Here is a 17,824-nt window from a genome sequence, read left to right on the forward strand (position 1 = left end):
AATAATCTTGAGTAGGTGAATGATACAAATCCAGGCAAAAGGCAGGGACTTCCGTCATGCAGAAACAGTCTGATAGCAAAGCAAAGGGCAAATGGCAAAGTAAAAACATCAGGCAGGAGCAGAAAGGGAAACTAAGGATATGTGTTAAAGTTACAGAGAAAATAAAGGAAACAGAGGGCACAGGAAACATTTTGACTTGATTTTTATGTCTTTACCACTACCCGTATTCGCAAAGATTCTCAGAGTCCTCTCAAAGAATTCATAGCTTTAAAAAGATCTCCCTCTGGGTTATCTTAATGAGGAGGTGTGGTTGACCTCATTGCTAGGTGTGACGCTGTCTTCTAAGGGCTGGGATTGATTGATACAAGAAATTAACAACAAAACTACACAAATGTGTTCCTAGTAATTAATGGAGAGCAATTAACCAATAAGACTGGATTAAGAAATGTGTGACATGATGATGAAATTTAGCAAAAGAAAATAGTCACGTAGCATCAACATGTTTAAATGTGCCTTATTTATTACCTTTTTTTGGATTTGCTTGTTTACTCAGTATACCATTTCAGAAAGAATAGCCGAGCTGCCCTTAGTAGAAAGCAGATATTCAGTGGAGTTCTACCCTACTGTCATACACAGCATATTGAGAATATCAAGACATTATTAACAAAAAGAAATAATGCTGTTGCTGCTGAAAAAAGCTAGTGGCAGAGAATTACTGATCACATCAATTTCACAGAGAATTAAAGCTGTACTCAGATTTCACTCAATAAACATAAAAAGGGTGCCTGTGTGTGTGTGTGTGTGTGTGTGTGTGTGTGTGTGTGTGTGTGTGTGTGTGTGTGTGTGTGTGTGTGTGTGTGTGTGTGTGTGTGTGCATGGATGGATGTGTCTAGGTGTGACCCGACAGTAATAAAGGACACTGTAGTTAATCAAGATTAGACATACATTTTTTGATTAATCAGGTAAGGTCTAGGTATAAGCTATTGTCATGTTTAACCTTAACCAACTAAAGCATTCACTGGCTATATCCAACATATGCAATTAATGATGGGATGACATGAGTTATGGATATATCCATATATAGTTATGGATACATATCAGTTATGAATGAACATAACTGATATATTAATTCATCCTTTTTCCAGCGTTTGGCTCTACGTCACCCTAACCTGACTCAAGCCAGACGCATGTTGCTCCACCTAGCTCACGTCTGGCATGAGTCAGGTTAACGTCACCCAGTGTCAACTAAAGAAAATAGTTGATGCCAATTTTCTCGTAGGTGTATCTTTGTGCCAGCGTCATTTAGTTCATATATATATATATATATATATATATCCCAAGAGCTATATGTCGATCTATGTTCCTACCCTCATCTATGGTCACGAGCTTTGGGTCGTGACCGAAAGAACGAGATCCCGGATACAAGCGGCTGAAATGAGTTTTCTCCGTAGTGTGTCTGGGCTCTCCCTTAGAGATAGGGTGAGGAGCTCAGTCATCCGGGGAGGACTCAGAGTAGAGCCGCTGCTCCTCCACGTCGAGAGGAGCCAGTTGAGGTGGCTCGGGCATCTGGTCAGGATGCCTCCTGGACGCCTCCCTGGTGAGGTGTTCCGGGCACGTCCCACCGGGAGGAGGCCCAGGGGAAGACCCAGGACTCGCTGGAGGGACTATGTCTCCCGGCTGGCCTGGGAACGCCTTGGGATTCCTCCTGAGGAGCTGGCCCAAGTGGCTGGGGAGAGGGACGTCTGGGCCTCCCTACTGAAGCTGCTACCCCCGCGACCCGACCCCGGATAAGCGGAAGAAGACGGACGGACGGACATATATATATATATATATATTAGATTAAACTAAAGGTGGCTGTATAAAAGTAAAGAAATGTGATATGGCCCTAGTATGGGGTGCCAAATGTAAAATTTCAGATAAAATTCTAAAGCTGATATATTTTGATTATTTAGCTCACTTTTCTCACATTTAGCTCACTTTTCTCACATTTAAGACAAAAATTCATGATAAACAAGATCTTATATGCAATTGTCAACGATATGTTTATAAAGTAAAATAAATAGTTAAATGTTAAATCTAAATATTAAATCTATATCTAAATGTTAAATGTTAAATCTAAATGTTAAATCTATATCTAAAGGTTAAATTTAAATCTAAATGCTAAATCTATATCTAAATGTTAAATGTTAAATCTAAATGATAAATCTATATCTACATGTTAAATCCATATCTAAAAGTTAAATCTATATCTAAATGCTAAATGTTAAATCTATATCTAAATGTTAAATGTAAATGGTAAATATATATCTAAACGTTAAATCCGTATCTAAATGTTAAATCTATATCTTAATGTTAAATCCATAGCTAAATGCTAAATCTATATCTAAATGTTAAATCTATATCTAAATGTTAAATCCATATCTAAATGCTAAATCTATATCTAAATGTTAAATCTATATCTAAATGTTAAATGTTAAATCTAAATGTTAAATCTATATCTAAATGTTAAATCTAAATGTTAAATCCATATCTAAATGCTAAAGCTATATCTAAATGTTAAATCTAAATGTTAAATCTATATCTAAATGTTAAATGTTAAATCTAAATGTTAAATCTATATCTAAATGTTAAATCTAAATGTTAAATCTATATTTAAATGTTAAATCTAAATGTTAAATCTAAATGTTAAATGTTAAATCTAAATGTTTCGAAAATATGCAAATTGACCATGCCCCCTATCGGGTTCTCACCCACACCACTGACCTTGGATCAGCCATGAGTATATTTGAGTGTCATGGAGAAGAGGAGAGACGGAGGGAGGTTATTTCTTTTTAGGAAGTCATCATTTGTCGGAGGAATGCATTTTTGCTCAGAGGAGTGACAAGGTAAGTCATGCATATACAGCAAGTCCTCTACTTGAAATTTGATCTATTCGGCAGTTATTATTTATAGTTAACAACTATGCTCTGGATACACTTGCATCACTGTAGTACCGTCTCTGGCTCTGTTTACACGGTGAAAACAGGTTTGCGTTGCCTTTGTACTCTCCATTTACACACTACAAGGTTTAACTGTTGCTTAGGGGGACTTTCAGCTATAGCTGTGGGTTTATTTACAACAGTCCATGCAGGAGTTTTGGGACAGATGGCTCCACCAGACTCAGTAGACCATCCACAAATGAAAAGTGAAAGATTCATCCATCCATCCATTCATTTTCAAACACGTCTATCTCTGTTGGGGTCGTGAGGGGTGCCGGTGCCTATCTCCAGCTGTCAATGGGCGAGAGGTGGGGTACACCCTGGACAGGTTGGCAGTCTATCGCAGAAATGCCAAAGATGACACTGCTAAATTACACATTTACACCAGAAGAGCGAATCACTTTTAAGTTTTTTTTTAAACACTGCTAGGGGTGCCAAATGTAAAATTTCAGATAAAATTCTATAGCTGGTATATTTTGATTATTTAGCTCACTTTTCTAACATTTAGCTCACTTTTCTCACATTTAAGACAGAAATTCATGATAAACAAGATCTTATATGCAATTGTCAACAATATGTTTATAAAGTAAAATAAATAGTTAAATGTTAAATCTAAATGTTAAATCTATATCTAAATGTTAAATCTAAACGTTACATCTATATCTAAATGTTAAATCTATATCTAAACGTAAATGTTTAGATGATCCGGCTAATTGGGTTCGAACACACCTGTTGTTTATGATTAGTATGGCTGGATTGAGTTATCTGAGATAACTGCGCGTTCATGCGTTTGTTTAAAAGGGGAAATGTATCGATAATAGAAACAATAATCAGCAACGCTGCTATTGGCTGTTCAGCATGGCCAAAGAACGCCCACAGTTTTTCTCCCAAGGAGAACAAGAGCTTTTAATAGAAGGTTATGCCGAATTTGTGTCATTAATTAAAACGACAGATAACACCTCAAAGTCTGGTAAAACCAGGAGAGAGGGCTGGCAAAAAGTAGCAGACAAATTACATGCATAAGTACTGCCCATGGTAGATGTTTCTATCACTTTCTACAGTATGTATATTTGCATTTTAATAATTTCATATTTACTTTGTTCTTTTATGTCAGAGCCTCCACAGGACCCACTAGAACGTGGGGACAAGTAAAAGTGAAGTACAAGTATACTCTACAAAATGGTAGCCTTTAATTATTAAACTGTATTTTAAAAAGCCACTTTTTCATATTTTTAAAGGCCACTGTTGAATTGTGTGTTTGTCTGTTTATAACAGCCACCAAGAAAAAGCCTGAAAAAAACAGGTTCATTTTACTTTTGTTGCATGAGGCATGTTTCACCCTTTCTGTTGTAGTATTTTGACCTGAAAAAACACAAATTAAGAGGAGAAATTGAACTCCACAACTTGAAAAAGAGAAAAATTGCACTAGAGATCAAGTTGCTTCAAAAGGACCTTCAGAGTAAGTTCTAATACACCATTTCACAGTAGTATTGCTGACTTTAAATAACTATCTCTTATTGCAGGCAAAAGATGACTTGCTGGCTTTTCTTTATAAAAAAACTGTTTAAATAAAACAACAGGAACTAAGCATTATTTGTTTCATCTTTTATTAAAGATTAAAAAATCGTGTTCCACAATTCTGTTCTGTCCTCTGCCACTAGGTGGTCCAAGTGCACTGGCTGGACAGACTTCCCTATTTGGTCGGCCATTCAAAAATGGTGCTCCACAATTCTGTCCCGTGCAGCTCTGCCACTAGGTTGGTCCAAGTGCACTGGCTGTACAGATTTCTCTATCTCTTCCGCTTATATAGCTGCGATCTACTCCTGTTTACATGAAATAAGCCTGCTTGCGCACATGTTGCTATGACAGCAAGTCCAGATAGGGTGACCACCCGTCCTGCGTAGCGCGTGCGCGAAAACAGCGTTTGAAGCCCAATTCATGTGTCCCGCAAATAAGACCGCGTCACGCATAATCAATGCTTTCTAAAAAAAAAAGTTGGTCGCTCTATCCTGGAGCCCCAGGCAGCCAAACGAACATTACTTGACAGTTCAGTAGGCTTACGCTACTGTTGCCACACCCACCTCTCAGTTGAACTGCTGACTAGGTTGCCAACTTTTTCAAACGCACGTGCATACCAGACACACTGGGAAGAAACTTTTAGAGGCGGACTTTCCAAGTAGTAAATGGAGAAAGAGACAGAGTCTAAGGCATCACCACCAGCAATTAAAAAGAGAAGGTGTGGGTACAACAAAAACTGGGGAAATGAATATTTGTCCTGCGCCTGCCTTTACCAACATTCAAGTTCACCATCCTTCCTCCCTCTTTTCGTTCTGTGAACCTCTGGAGTTGTGAGTAAAGACTTTTTTTTACAGTTCCTGTGGTGTAGAGCAACTACAATTCCTGTTAATCTTTTAATTTTAAAATTATCATTTATTTAAAGTGAATGAATTGTAATGAAAAATAAATAAAATTAAATAGCTAAAGTAAATCGGCATTGGAAGTGCATCTGTTCATTGAATGTTCAAAGTATTATAAATCTTTATTTAGAAAGAAATACACATTGGTTGGCCTATTCATGAGCATACATCAGCAAATACACATGTTTATGGGATATGGCAGTATTAATATACCATGTAAGGTGGTATGTGCTAGAAATGTGTAAACCACTATCAGTGAGTCTGCCCGTGAGGTGGGGGCACCGCCGCGCCAAGCAGTGTCCCACTTTGTCCCTCAGAAACATATCCCTTGTCCCCCCTTGGGCTTATTAGCAGGTGGTCACCCTAAGTCCACAATGAGTGTTGAAGAACCAAACAATCCAAGATCTGACCATCTGCACACACAGAGGGTGTTTTCATCATTGATAGAGTTAAGTTTAGTAACCCTTTTATCCTGAAAAAAAAACAACAACACAAACACAAGTTTAGACTCTTCTCAAAGAAAGAGGGCAAAGGGCCAGAAACGTGAGGTCGTTTTCATCACAGTCTCAGCTCCAATCTGCCCTGGCTACCTCTGTCTCTTTTTATTATCTGTCTCTTATTATTACCTTTATTATCAGATATCAAAGAAGGGACAGGAGGAGTCAGGAGTTAACAACATGGGGGTTAAGAAACAAAAGAAAAGACAAGGGGGTTTTAATACATTGGGTTTGCACACAAAGAGGTGTAGGATTAACATATACAACAAGACATTCCTTGTCTCGGAGAAACATCTGTTTCTTCCTGTGTGAAGTTAAAACAGTAGAACATTCCATAATAAAAAGGAATTATATTCACATTTCTTTAACAATCATTGCTGAGGATTTTAACCAGGCAAATATGACAACTGTTCTCCCTCATTTCTACCTACACGTGGATTTTGCAATTCAGGGAGAGAATACTCTAGACCAGGGGTTTTCAATAGGTGAGACGCACCTCCCTTGGGGGGCGCCAAAGAGTCACAGGGGAGGTGCGAGAAGACAGAGAACAAGAGAGAAGAAGACAGCGCTGCTGCTCAACTCTGTGAAATTATGTAGCGATATTCGTGCCTTCTGTTTGAGCGTGCAGGAACCAATCCAAGCGCGCAGTGAGACAACTCTCAATGCTCAAAACCGGTCTGGCGTGCGCTCAACTCTGGAAAATTCTTCTCAACCCACTGTCCTCGCGGTGAGTTCCATCTCTGCTCGCGCGCTACTTTGCTTGCGCGCACCTGCTCGTTCCATGCTAAACACCAGCTGTGCGTTCGCTCGGCTGTTTCAGCCAATCACAGACAGTTTTTCTTCCATCCAATCAGAGTATGGCTTGCAAATACTGCATTCAGATGAATTCAATCAAAATGTTGCAACCTTTGGCAGAAATTACTAAACATCGCTGTGGGATTGAAGAAAAACAAATAAAAAGTTTAATATTTTAGCCTAAAATATTTAGGCTAAAGTATTTAGACTAAAATATGTGACCAGGGAGGAAAATTTTGGAAAAACTCATAATACAAGCTGAAGCCCTGGGCGACATCACCCGGATAAGAAAATCAGAAGTATTGAAAGAGGATTACATTCGTTTGTTGAACCTAGTTCATGGCCTTAATGTCAAGGTGTTTCTTAGCGGCCCTCACTCGCCCGTTTACTGTGGAGATGAGATTTTTTCCAGAATTCTGATGTTAAACAAATGGCTGGAAAAAACATGCAAACAAACAACTGTAACCTTCATAGACAACTTTAACATCTTCTGGGAAAGAAGACATCTGTTCAACAGAGATGGCTTCTCTCTAAATAGGTCAGGTGCAAAACGGCTGATTTCAAACATCTTCTATTCTGTGAACCATACGCCATCAGCTTTGTCCCAAAACAAAGTACATCCAGTGCCTAAACAAAAGATAAGCCCAGTGCAGCCCGAACAAGCCAAGATAAACATGGCCAGAAAGATGACACAGAAAGAGGCTTCGTCAGAGCTACAGGAGGATTCATCCCAGATCTCAGCAGGACAACGAGAGGACCAAGAAAATCCATCGTCACGAACACCGGTCCGGACTACACCCGCCTCGCCTTCCTCTCCACAAAGCCCAGAGGTTCCTTTTCTGGAATTTTCTCCCAACATGAACAAAGTATTTAAGATTGGCCTACAGATGACATCCTCTCCATATAGCCACAGCTCTGTGACTAAACCAGCACCTTCCAAAGGCCGCAGAGCCCCAGATCCTCCTCTATGTATCACGGAACATGCCTGTCCTCAAGACCTTCAGATTACTTCGCTGTGATACACAGCGGGCCCTTGCTGCACGTTTATCAGACAAGACAGTTTTGAGAATCAGCTTGGGTCTTTTCCCGGGAATTACGGAATATCTGTGATGATTTGTGGCAGAAAAAAGAAAAACAAAAGGATAAACAGGAACAAATACTTGAAAGTCATTAACTGTCAGATGCAACCTGCCACAGAGACATCATCAACCACCAAATCATATAAACTAGGTTTATTAAACATTAGATCTCTGTCAGGAAAATCCCTTTTAATTAATGACTTTATTATTGACAACAATCTTGATGTTATGTTTTTAACAGAAACATGGTTACATGAATCTAATGAAGAAGTAATACTGCTGGAGTCAACACCTCCAAACTTTCCTTTGTGAGAGCAGACAGCAAAGGAAAGGTGGAGGAGTAGCAACATTGTTTAATGATTCACTAAAGTGTAAAAAGGTGTTTTTGGGAAAATTTGACTCTTTTGAACATTTGGCTCTCAAGGTAAAGAGCCCGGTACGAACTATGTTTCTGAATGTTTACAGGCCTCCTAAGTCCACATCAAACTTTTTTAAGGATTTTAGTGACCTCTTGTCTGTGATATGTGTTGATTATGACTGTTTAATTATTGTGGGAGACTTCAACTTTCACGTTGACAACCCTGAAGACAGAAGTGCAAAAGAACTGTGTGACACACTTAGAAACTTTGGTTTAACTCAGAATGTTAAACAGCCAACACACAAGCAGGGGCATATTTTAGACTTAATCATCACTAAAGGTCTAAACATTTCACAGGTCAATGTAACTGATGTTGCCTTATCCGATCACTTCTCCGTTACCTTTGAATGTATCATTACCAGTGACTCATTTAGCCAAAGGGACATCGGAAGAAAACGCACCTTTAAGGACAATGCCACTGAAACTTTTATTCAAGCTTACTCTGCTACTTCAACCTTGGGCTGCAACTCAGTAGATGAGCTAGTAGATAACTTTCAGTCTAAAGTCTCAGACATCATTAACTGCATTGCTCCAGTTAAAGTGAAAGTTGTTTCCGGGAAGAAAAAATCTCCTTGGAGAAATGCTCCAGCAGTTAGAAGTGAAAAAAGGGAATGTCGAAAAGCTGAACGCAGGTGGAGAAAGAATAGACTCCAGGTTCACTATGACATCTATAAAGAGAGACTTAACAGATATAACTTACAATTGAAAAATGCAAGAGAATCTTTCTTCTCTGAGATCATTAAGAAAAACATTAATAATGCTCGTGTCTTATTTTCCACAGTCGACAGGTTAACAAATCCTCCTGTGTCCGTGGCTTCAGAACTCCACTCCACCAGGGCCTGCAATGAATTTGCAAACTTCTTTACTGAAAAAATCCAAAAGATTAGAGGATCTGTTTGTACATCCATACTAAGTTCAGTACCAACGTTGTCTCCTACCAGAATTGATTTTGACCAAATGTCCCAATTCAGCCAAATAAACTCCAAAAGCTTAGAGCAGATAATTCAGCAATTAAGTTCCTCCTAAAGCTGCCTTGATGTTCTCCCCGCAGCTTTCTTTAAAAAAGTTTTACCTGTCATAGCGTCTGATTTGACTCAGATAATAAACGCGTCCCTTCTGTCAGGTGTTTTCCCCCAGTCCCTAAAAACAGCAATTATCAAACCACTGCTGAAAAAGAACAATTTAGACAAACTTCTACTCCAGAACTACAGGCCCATCTCAAACCTCCCCTTTATCAGTAAGATCATTGAAAAAGTTGTATTTCAACAATTAAACACCTTCTTAACTACGATCAGCCGCTTTGATGTTTTCCAGTCAGGTTTCCGTGCTCACCACAGTACAGAGACCGCCCTTATCAAGGTGTTTAATGACATCCATATAAATACAGACTGTGGAAGAACCACCGTGCTGGTTCTATTGGACCTCAGTGCAGCATTTGATACTGTTGATCACTCCATCCTGTTAGAACGCCTGGAGAACTGGGTCGGCCTCTCTGGTACAGCTCTCAACTGGTTTAAATCCTACATAAAGGACAGGGACTTTTTTGTATCAGTAGGTAACTTTACATCAGAGATGACAAAAATCACATGTGGGGTTCCCCAAGGGTCCATCCTGGGTCCCCTCCTCTTCAATATCTACATGCTCCCTCTAGCCCAGATAATAAAAAATAACAACATCAGCTACCATAACTATGCAGATGACACACAGCTCTACATCACCATGTCACCAGGTGACTATGAACCAATTCAGGCACTGAGTAAATGCCTAGAAGAAATCAATGCATGGATGTGCCAAAATTTTCTCCAATTGAATAAAAACAAAACTGAAGTAATAATATTTGGACCAATAGAGGAAAGATCAAAAGTTAGCACACAGCTTCAGTCGCTTCAGCTAAAAACCACCAATCAGGCCCGAAATCTGGGAGTAGTGATGGACTCAGACCTGAACCTTCACAAGCATCTAAAGACAATTACAAGGTCAGCTTTCTATCACCTGAAGAACATTTCTAGGATTAAAGGACTGATGTCTCAGCAGGATCTGGAAAAACTAATCCATGCGTTTATATTTAGTAGAATTGATTACTGCAACGGTGTTTTCACAGGACTTCCTAAAAAGTGGGTCAGACAGCTGCAGCTGATCCAAAACGCTGCTGCCCGCGTCCTCACTAAGACTAAGAAAGTAGAGCACATAACCCCAGTTCTAAAGTCCTTACACTGGCTCCCTGTATCTCAGAGAATAGACTTTAAAATACTTCTGTTAGTCTATAAATCCTTAAATGGCTTAGCACCTAAATACATCACAGACTTGTTATCAGTGTATCAACCCTCCAGACCACTAAGGTCTTCTGGCTCCAGTCTACTCCACATACCTAGAACCAGAACTAAACATGGAGAAGCAGCATTTAGTTCCTATGCTCCGTTTGTCAGGGTGCAGGTCTCCCTTCTGCACCATGGACAGTTCCAGATCCTTCCACCATCCACTCTGCCCTGCATTCACTCCTTGTTGCCTGCCTGAGTCTCACGCCTTCTAGCCTGAGAGCCCTACCTCTGACGCCTTGCTCAGCCAACTGCCTGCTCCAGCTTCACCGTGTCTCTACCGTCAGCCATCTCCTCCATCACTCGTCTACTCCTGTCTGGTACAGTCTCTGGTCTCCATCTCCATTACTCAAAGCCTTCAATAAAACTCCTTAAAATGCAGCTCTGTGTGTGGTGGTGTTCGGGTTCATCAGAACAAATCCTGACAGCATGACCCAGCCAAAGTTGAACCCGACGCCCACACAGAGCTCTCATGGTGAGCTCGCCTTACGAGACGCGGTGGAGCGTTTTTGGATTCAGCTCCAGGAAAGTTTGAGGGCCTTTCCACTGCTCAGCCCTCCCAAGAAACGGATAGAGGAGGTTAAACGCGTGCGGGGCTGCTTGGAGAACCAGATGGCACTTCTGATGCTCCTCGGAGTGTCTGGGCTGTTTGAGGAGCTAGACTGGAACATCAAAGCAGCGCTTGCCCAGCTCCTCTGCAAATCACCACCACCCAGACCTCCGCCAACCAGTCTGTCCACCTCGCCTGCTGCCTTTGCCGCCGCTGCCTCGTCCGCAGCCCCCGCTACAGATTCAGCTTCAGCTCTCGTCTTTGCTGCGGCTCCCGCCACTCCTGCAACTTTTGCTGCTGCTGTCTCTGCTGCAACTCCCGATGCCTCACCGTCAGCAGCAGTCTCTTCATCGCCGCCCGGCTCCTCCCAGCGCAGACGCCGGACTCGGCGGCACAGAAGATCTCCCGAGGCCAAGCCTGACATTCCCGCTGAAGCCGCACCAACTGCAGCCGACGTCACCTCCCTTTTCCCGGTGAGTCGGCCGGGCGCAGGTGCTGCCGCTCAGGAGAGTCTGGCTAGAGCACCCCGCCTTCATGAAGATCAGCTGTGGGATTTTTTCTACGGGGACAGGGACGACCTTCTCCCATGTTGGTCTGCCCCTGACAAGACCCGCACAGTGTACGAGGCCGGGGTGCACACCGCCTTGCCAGCCATCGCAGAGGTTCCTACCGCACACGCCACGGCCCAAGCCTGCGTGGGTGTGCGCAAGTCCTCTCTGCCGGCTGTCTCCAAGCTCCCAGCGCAGCCGGCTGAAGAAAGCTCAGTCCCGCCGGCCGACATTGAAGTTCTGGCCGCACACGCCACGGCCCAAGCCTGCGTGGGTGTGCGCAAGTCCTCTCTGCCGGCCGTCTCCAAGCTCCCAGCGCAGCCGGCTGAAGAAAGCTCAGTCCCGCCGGCCAACGTTGAAGTTCTGGCCGCACACGCCACGGCCCAAGCCTGCGTGGGTGTGCGCCTATCCGTTCCGCCAGCCGCCGAAAGCTCCGCTCTGCCGGCTATAGTTGAGGTTCCTGCTGCGCACGCCACGGCCAAAGCCTGCGTGGGTACGCACGTCCCTTCGCCGGCCGCGCCTGAGGCTCCTGCTTCGCTGGTCACACCGGGAGTTCCCGCTTTGAATGCCACGGCCCAAGCCTGCGTGGGTGTGCGCAAGTCCTCTCTGCCGGCCGTCTCCAAGCTCCCAGCGCAGCCGGCCGAAGAAAGAAAAGCCCCGCCGGCCGACGAGAGAAAAGCCCCGCCGGACGACGAGAGAAAAGCCCCGCCGGCCGACGAGAGAAAAGCCCCGCCGGCCGACGAGAGAAAAGCCCCGCCGGCCGAAAGAAGCCCTCAACCTGCGCCGCCGGCCGTCTTAAAGGGTCCTGCGCCGCCGGCCGTCTTAAAGGGTCCTGCGCCGCCGGCCAACGAAAGCCCTCAACCTGCTCCACCAGCTGTCTTAAAGGGTCCTGCGCCACTAGCCGCCGAAATCTCCACTCTGCCGGCCATTGCTGAGGTTCCCACTACGCACGCCACGGCCAAAGCCTGCGTGGGTGCGCACGTTCCGCCGGCCGCCGAGGATCCTCAACCTGCACAGCCAGTTGTCCCAAAGGTTCCTGCGGCACACGCCACGGCCCAAGCCTGCGTGGGTGTGCATGTTCCAGCACTGCCGGCCGTCTCTATGGTCTCTGCTCAGCCAGTCACAACAACGGTTCCTGCTGAGCCGCCGCCAGCCTCTGAAGGTCCTGCTGAGCCACCTCCAGCCGAAGCCCTGCAGTCCAGCGAGGGGGTCCAGGGGGACCCGCCTCCAGCCAAGGCCCTGCAGTCCAGGGAGGGGGTCCAGGGGGACCCGCCTCCAGCCAAGGCCCTGCAGTCCAGGGAGGGGGTCCAGGGGGACCCGCCTCCAGCCAAGGCCCTGCAGTCCAGGGAGGGGGTCCAGGGGGAGCCGCCTCCAGTAAAGGCTCCTTCAGTGGAGCTCGACGCCAGGAGAACCAAGGCGAGACTCCACTGCCGGCCGCCTGAGATCCTGCTGCCTCGCTGCCGGCTGCTCCAGCCACGACGGGGTCGCCCTCCGCGACGACCGCCACCGGTAACCCTGCTGCTCCGCCGTCAGCCTCGCCGGGGTCGCCCACTGCGACGCCCGCCGCCTAAGACTCTACTGCCCTGCCGCCGGCTGACCCTGCTCCGCCGCCTGCCGCGCCCAGGTCGTCCTCCACGGAGCCTGCCGAGGACTCTGCTGCTCCGCCGCCTGCCGCACCTAGGTCGTCCTCCACGGAGCCTGCCGAGGACTCTGCTGCTCCGCCGCCTGCCGCGCCCAGGACGTCCTCTGTCACTCCCAAGCCGCCGCCCAAGAGGCGACGCTCCCAAGCCGCCGCTCACCAGTTCCACGCTCTCGAGTTCCACGCTCTCAAGTTCCCCGAGTTCCACGCTCTCAAGTTCCCCGAGTTCCAGCGCTGCCAAGTCTACTGAGTTCCAGCGCTGCCAAGTCTACTGAGTTCCAGCGTGCTTCAAGAAGGTTTCTGTTCTCCCGGCATCTTTTGTTGGAGTCTGCCCCCCCCCCCCCCCCGTCCTGTCCTCCCTCCGCCCACCCGGGATGGGTGTTCTTGTTTTGAACTAGTGTTTTGTTTAGGCCGCCTGGAATTCGGCCTTGGGGGGGGGGTACTGTCAGGGTGCAGGTCTCCCTTCTGCACCATGGACAGTTCCAGATCCTTCCACCATCCACTCTGCCCTGCATTCACTCCTTGTTGCCTGCCTGAGTCTCACGCCTTCTAGCCTGAGAGCCCTACCTCTGACGCCTTGCTCAGCCAACTGCCTGTTCCAGCTTCACCGTGTCTCTACCGTCAGCCATATCCTCCATCACTCGTCTACTCCTGTCTGGTACAGTCTCTGGTCTCCATCTCCATTACTCAAAGCTTTCAATAAAACTCCTTAAAACGCAGCTCTGTGTGTGGTGGTGTTCGGGTTCATCAGAACAAATCCTGACACCGTTTATCTGGAACAAACTTCCAGAAAACTGTAAAAGTGCGGAAAGCCTGAGTTCTTTTAAATCAAGATTAAAAACACATCTGTTTAAAATTGCCTTTGACTGTTCTAGTTAAACAGTTTTACTGTTTTTAATGTTCTTTTTTGTTACTACATTCTATCCCTACTTGCTTTTATTCTATTTTCTATCTACATTTTATTATTTTGGTATATCTTAATCATGTAAAGCACTTTGTATTGTCTTGTACTGAATTGTGCTATATAAATAAATTTGCCTTGCCTTGCCTTGCCTTGCCTTACTTGCATAAGCAAAAAAAACAATACATCCGGGTTACTCGTCATGCTCCCGATTAAACTACGGGGTGCAGGAGGGACATTCATAACAAACATGACATCTCCTCCCCCCTTAGAATAGAAGTTCCCATAACACAATTGCCACTAATCAAAATTATATATCACAAAATAATAAAATAACAGTGACATGGGGGAGCATAAAACAATTTTTTTTATTTTTTGTTTTATTTTTTTTTATAACAGACACCCAGATGTGCAACCACACCAACAGAACCTATGGGTGAGGGTAGACTGCCTCACCTGTGATGGCACCCCTGGGTATTATTCTGCCACAGATGATTGGGTGTGCCGTGCTAAAGAGCTCACAAGTCCATACGTTTGGGAGCCCGTCGCTCTCTTTCTGGATACCGCCGCTCACGGGAAGGCCCCGGTACACTTCCTCTGGGAGACGCAGATAGTGGCACCGGGTGTGGGGGTGGTAACCCCATCGGCGCTTCTGGCAGAGGATCAAGTACAGTTTCCTCCGAAACAAGGGCACCCCCAGGAGCTGCCACAGTGTCCACACCCTCGTCTTCCTGGACCTCCCAACTGTCAACCATGGGAGGCGGTGTGGATGTTGGCACTGAACTCTGTAGGAGTTGGTCGACATGCCTCCTCCACATGCGACCATCAGCAGTCTGGAGGGTGTATGACACAGGACCAGTCTGCGCCACAATGGTCGCTGGCAACCATTGTGGACCAGCACTGTAGTTTCTAGCTAACACGTGGTCACCAGAAAAGAACCTCCTCTCCTTGGTCTGTTTGCGTTGCTGTACCTGCTTCTCTTGTTGTTTCTGAACAGTGTCTTTCACAGCAGCGGGCTTTAGCAGGTCAAAATGAGTCCGTAGGTCCCTCTTGAACATCAGGGATGCCGGAGAGGCCCTGGTGGTAGCATGGGGAGTATTTCTGTAATTTAACAGAAATTGATGCAGCCTCTGATGAAATGACCCCTGCCCCTCAGAGGTCTTCAGCGCGTGTTTTACGGTTTTCGGCTAAATCATTGGTAGCCGGATGAAAAGGTGCCGATTTGATGTGCTGCACCCCATTCACTTGCAAGAAAGTAGACATTAATTCTGACACCAGCTGGGGCCCATTGTCAGAGACCAACTGCATAGGGCATCCGAAACGGCTGAACATTTCCCCAATCTTCTCGATTGTTTTGGCTGCTGTGGTGGATTTCATGACTGCCACCTCTGGCCATTTGCTATGGGCATCCACGACAACCAGTAGCATCCGCCCTTCCACCGGTCCCGCAAAATCCACATGTACCCGCTGCCATGGTTCTTCTGGGAACTCCCAGGGGTGCAGTGGTGCTAAGTGGGGAATGCTCCGGGCCCTCTGGCATACGTGGCAACTCTTTGCTACACTCTCTATTCCTCTGTCCACTCCTGGCCACCAGAAGAAACTCCTTGCCAATTCTTTCATGCGCACAATCCCACTATGGCCTGCATGTAATTGTTTCAGAACAGTCTTGCGTAGCGTTGGTGGAATGACCACCCTCCTCCCCCACAGCAAACATCCCGACTGTATTGTCAGTTCCGTTCTCCTTGACAGGTAAGGCTGAAAACCTAGAACATCACTGATGGAATGGCCTTTTGTCACCATATCCATGACCCCTGCCAGCACAGGATCAGTGCGTGTTGCCCGTTTCACCTGTGCAGCTGTGACAGGTGCACCCTCCACCTGGCTGAAGTAGAAAAGCTCTTCACTGTTGGTTTCCGGCTTGGTAACAGGTAGTGGAAGCCTGGATAGCCCGTCTGCATTTTGATGGCAGTCTGCTTTGCGATATTTGATCTCATACGAATGGGCCGATAACAGCATGGCCCAACGCTGCATTCGGCTCGCTGCCAACGACGGTATGCCTGAATGTGGCCCCAGGATTGTTGTGAGGGGCCTGTGATCAGTAAAGAGAGTGAACCGCCGCCCATACAAATATTGGTGGAAACGCCGGACTCCAAAGACAATGCTCAGAGCTTCTCTCTCTATCTGTGCATAATTAGCCTCTGCTTTGTTCAATGTTCGTGATGCAAAGGCAATAGGTCTCTCTTCCCCGTTAGGCAGTATGTGAGAAATGACCGCTCCCACTCCATAGGGAGAGGCGTCACAAGCAAGTTGTATGGGCAGAGAGGGGTCAAAGTGTGTGAGCGCCTCCGACTTCAACAATGTATCCTTAGCCTGCTGAAAAGCCTTCTGACATGCGTCAGTCCAGTGCCAGGCTTTTTCCTTACAGAGAAGGCTGTGCAAGGGCTTCAGTATGGTTGCTAAGTTGGGTATAAACCGGCCATAATAGTTTAGTAACCCAAGGAACGAGCGTAGCTGAGCCACACTTTGAGGTGGTGGTGCGTCAGCAATGGCGCGGCTCTTGGATGGGGCAGTGTGCAATCCCCTAGCATCGATAACATGCCCCAGATATTCGACTGAGGGCTTGAAAAATTCACATTTGTCCTTACGCACTCTAAGGCCGTAGTCCTGTAACCGCTGGAGGACTGCATCGAGGTTGCGTAAGTGTTCCCCGTCAGTAGCTCCAGTGCAAAGGATGTCGTCGAGGTAGCATTGCACGCCAGGGAGACCGTGGAGGATTTGGTCCATAGCGCGCTGAAAATGGCTAGGGGCTGATGTGATGCCGAAAGGCAGCCAACAGTATCTGAACAGGCCTTTTTGTGTTGTTATAGTGAGAAATTCACGGGACTCTTCTTCAACACTCATCTGCAAATAAGCCTGATTTAGATCTATTTTGCTAAACTTCTGGCCATGACTCAGTCCAGCAAAAAGATCATCGATGTGCGTTAGAGGATATTGTTCAGGAGTGAGCACCGGATTCAGCGTCACCTTGAAATCGCCACAGATACGGATGTCTCCGTTTCTTTTAGCCACAGGAACAATAGGCGTAGCCCACTCACTGATTGCAACTGGCTCCAGCACGCCACTGGTGACGAGGGCCTCCAGTTCAGCATCCACCTTCGAGCGTATGGCATACGGTACAGGTCTGGCTTTAAGAAATTTTGGCCTCGCATCTGATTTGAGACTAAGCCTAATGGTGATGTCTTTCATGAGGCCTAGCTCACTTTTGAAAACGTCTTGATGCCTCTGTAAAACAGCCGTTAGCTCACTGGAGCTTGGGGACAGCATTTTCACGGTTTGCCAATTTAGTTTCAGGTTCTCTAACCAGACCCGGCCTAAAATGGGGGGACAGTTTCCTTGAGCCACATAGAGGGGAAGTGTCCCCACTTTGTTGTCGCTTTGCACGGTGACGTCAATCATACCAGCCATAGGCACTGGTTCACCAAGGTAAGTTCTAAACTTGGTGTCTGAGGGCCTTAAAGCCAAGTGCCCTAGGTGACTCTTATACACCTTTTTAGAGATAATGGATGCTTTGGATCCAGTGTCAATCTGCATTTTTACAGGGTGTCCTTCTAGCAGGGGTCTTGCCCAATAGCCCTCATCATCTGCATCCACTTTATTTATTTTCAGAGTATGTATGCTCATCTCCGA

Source organism: Fundulus heteroclitus, chromosome 15 (assembly GCF_011125445.2).
Source record: "Fundulus heteroclitus isolate FHET01 chromosome 15, MU-UCD_Fhet_4.1, whole genome shotgun sequence".
NCBI lineage: Eukaryota > Metazoa > Chordata > Actinopteri > Cyprinodontiformes > Fundulidae > Fundulus > Fundulus heteroclitus.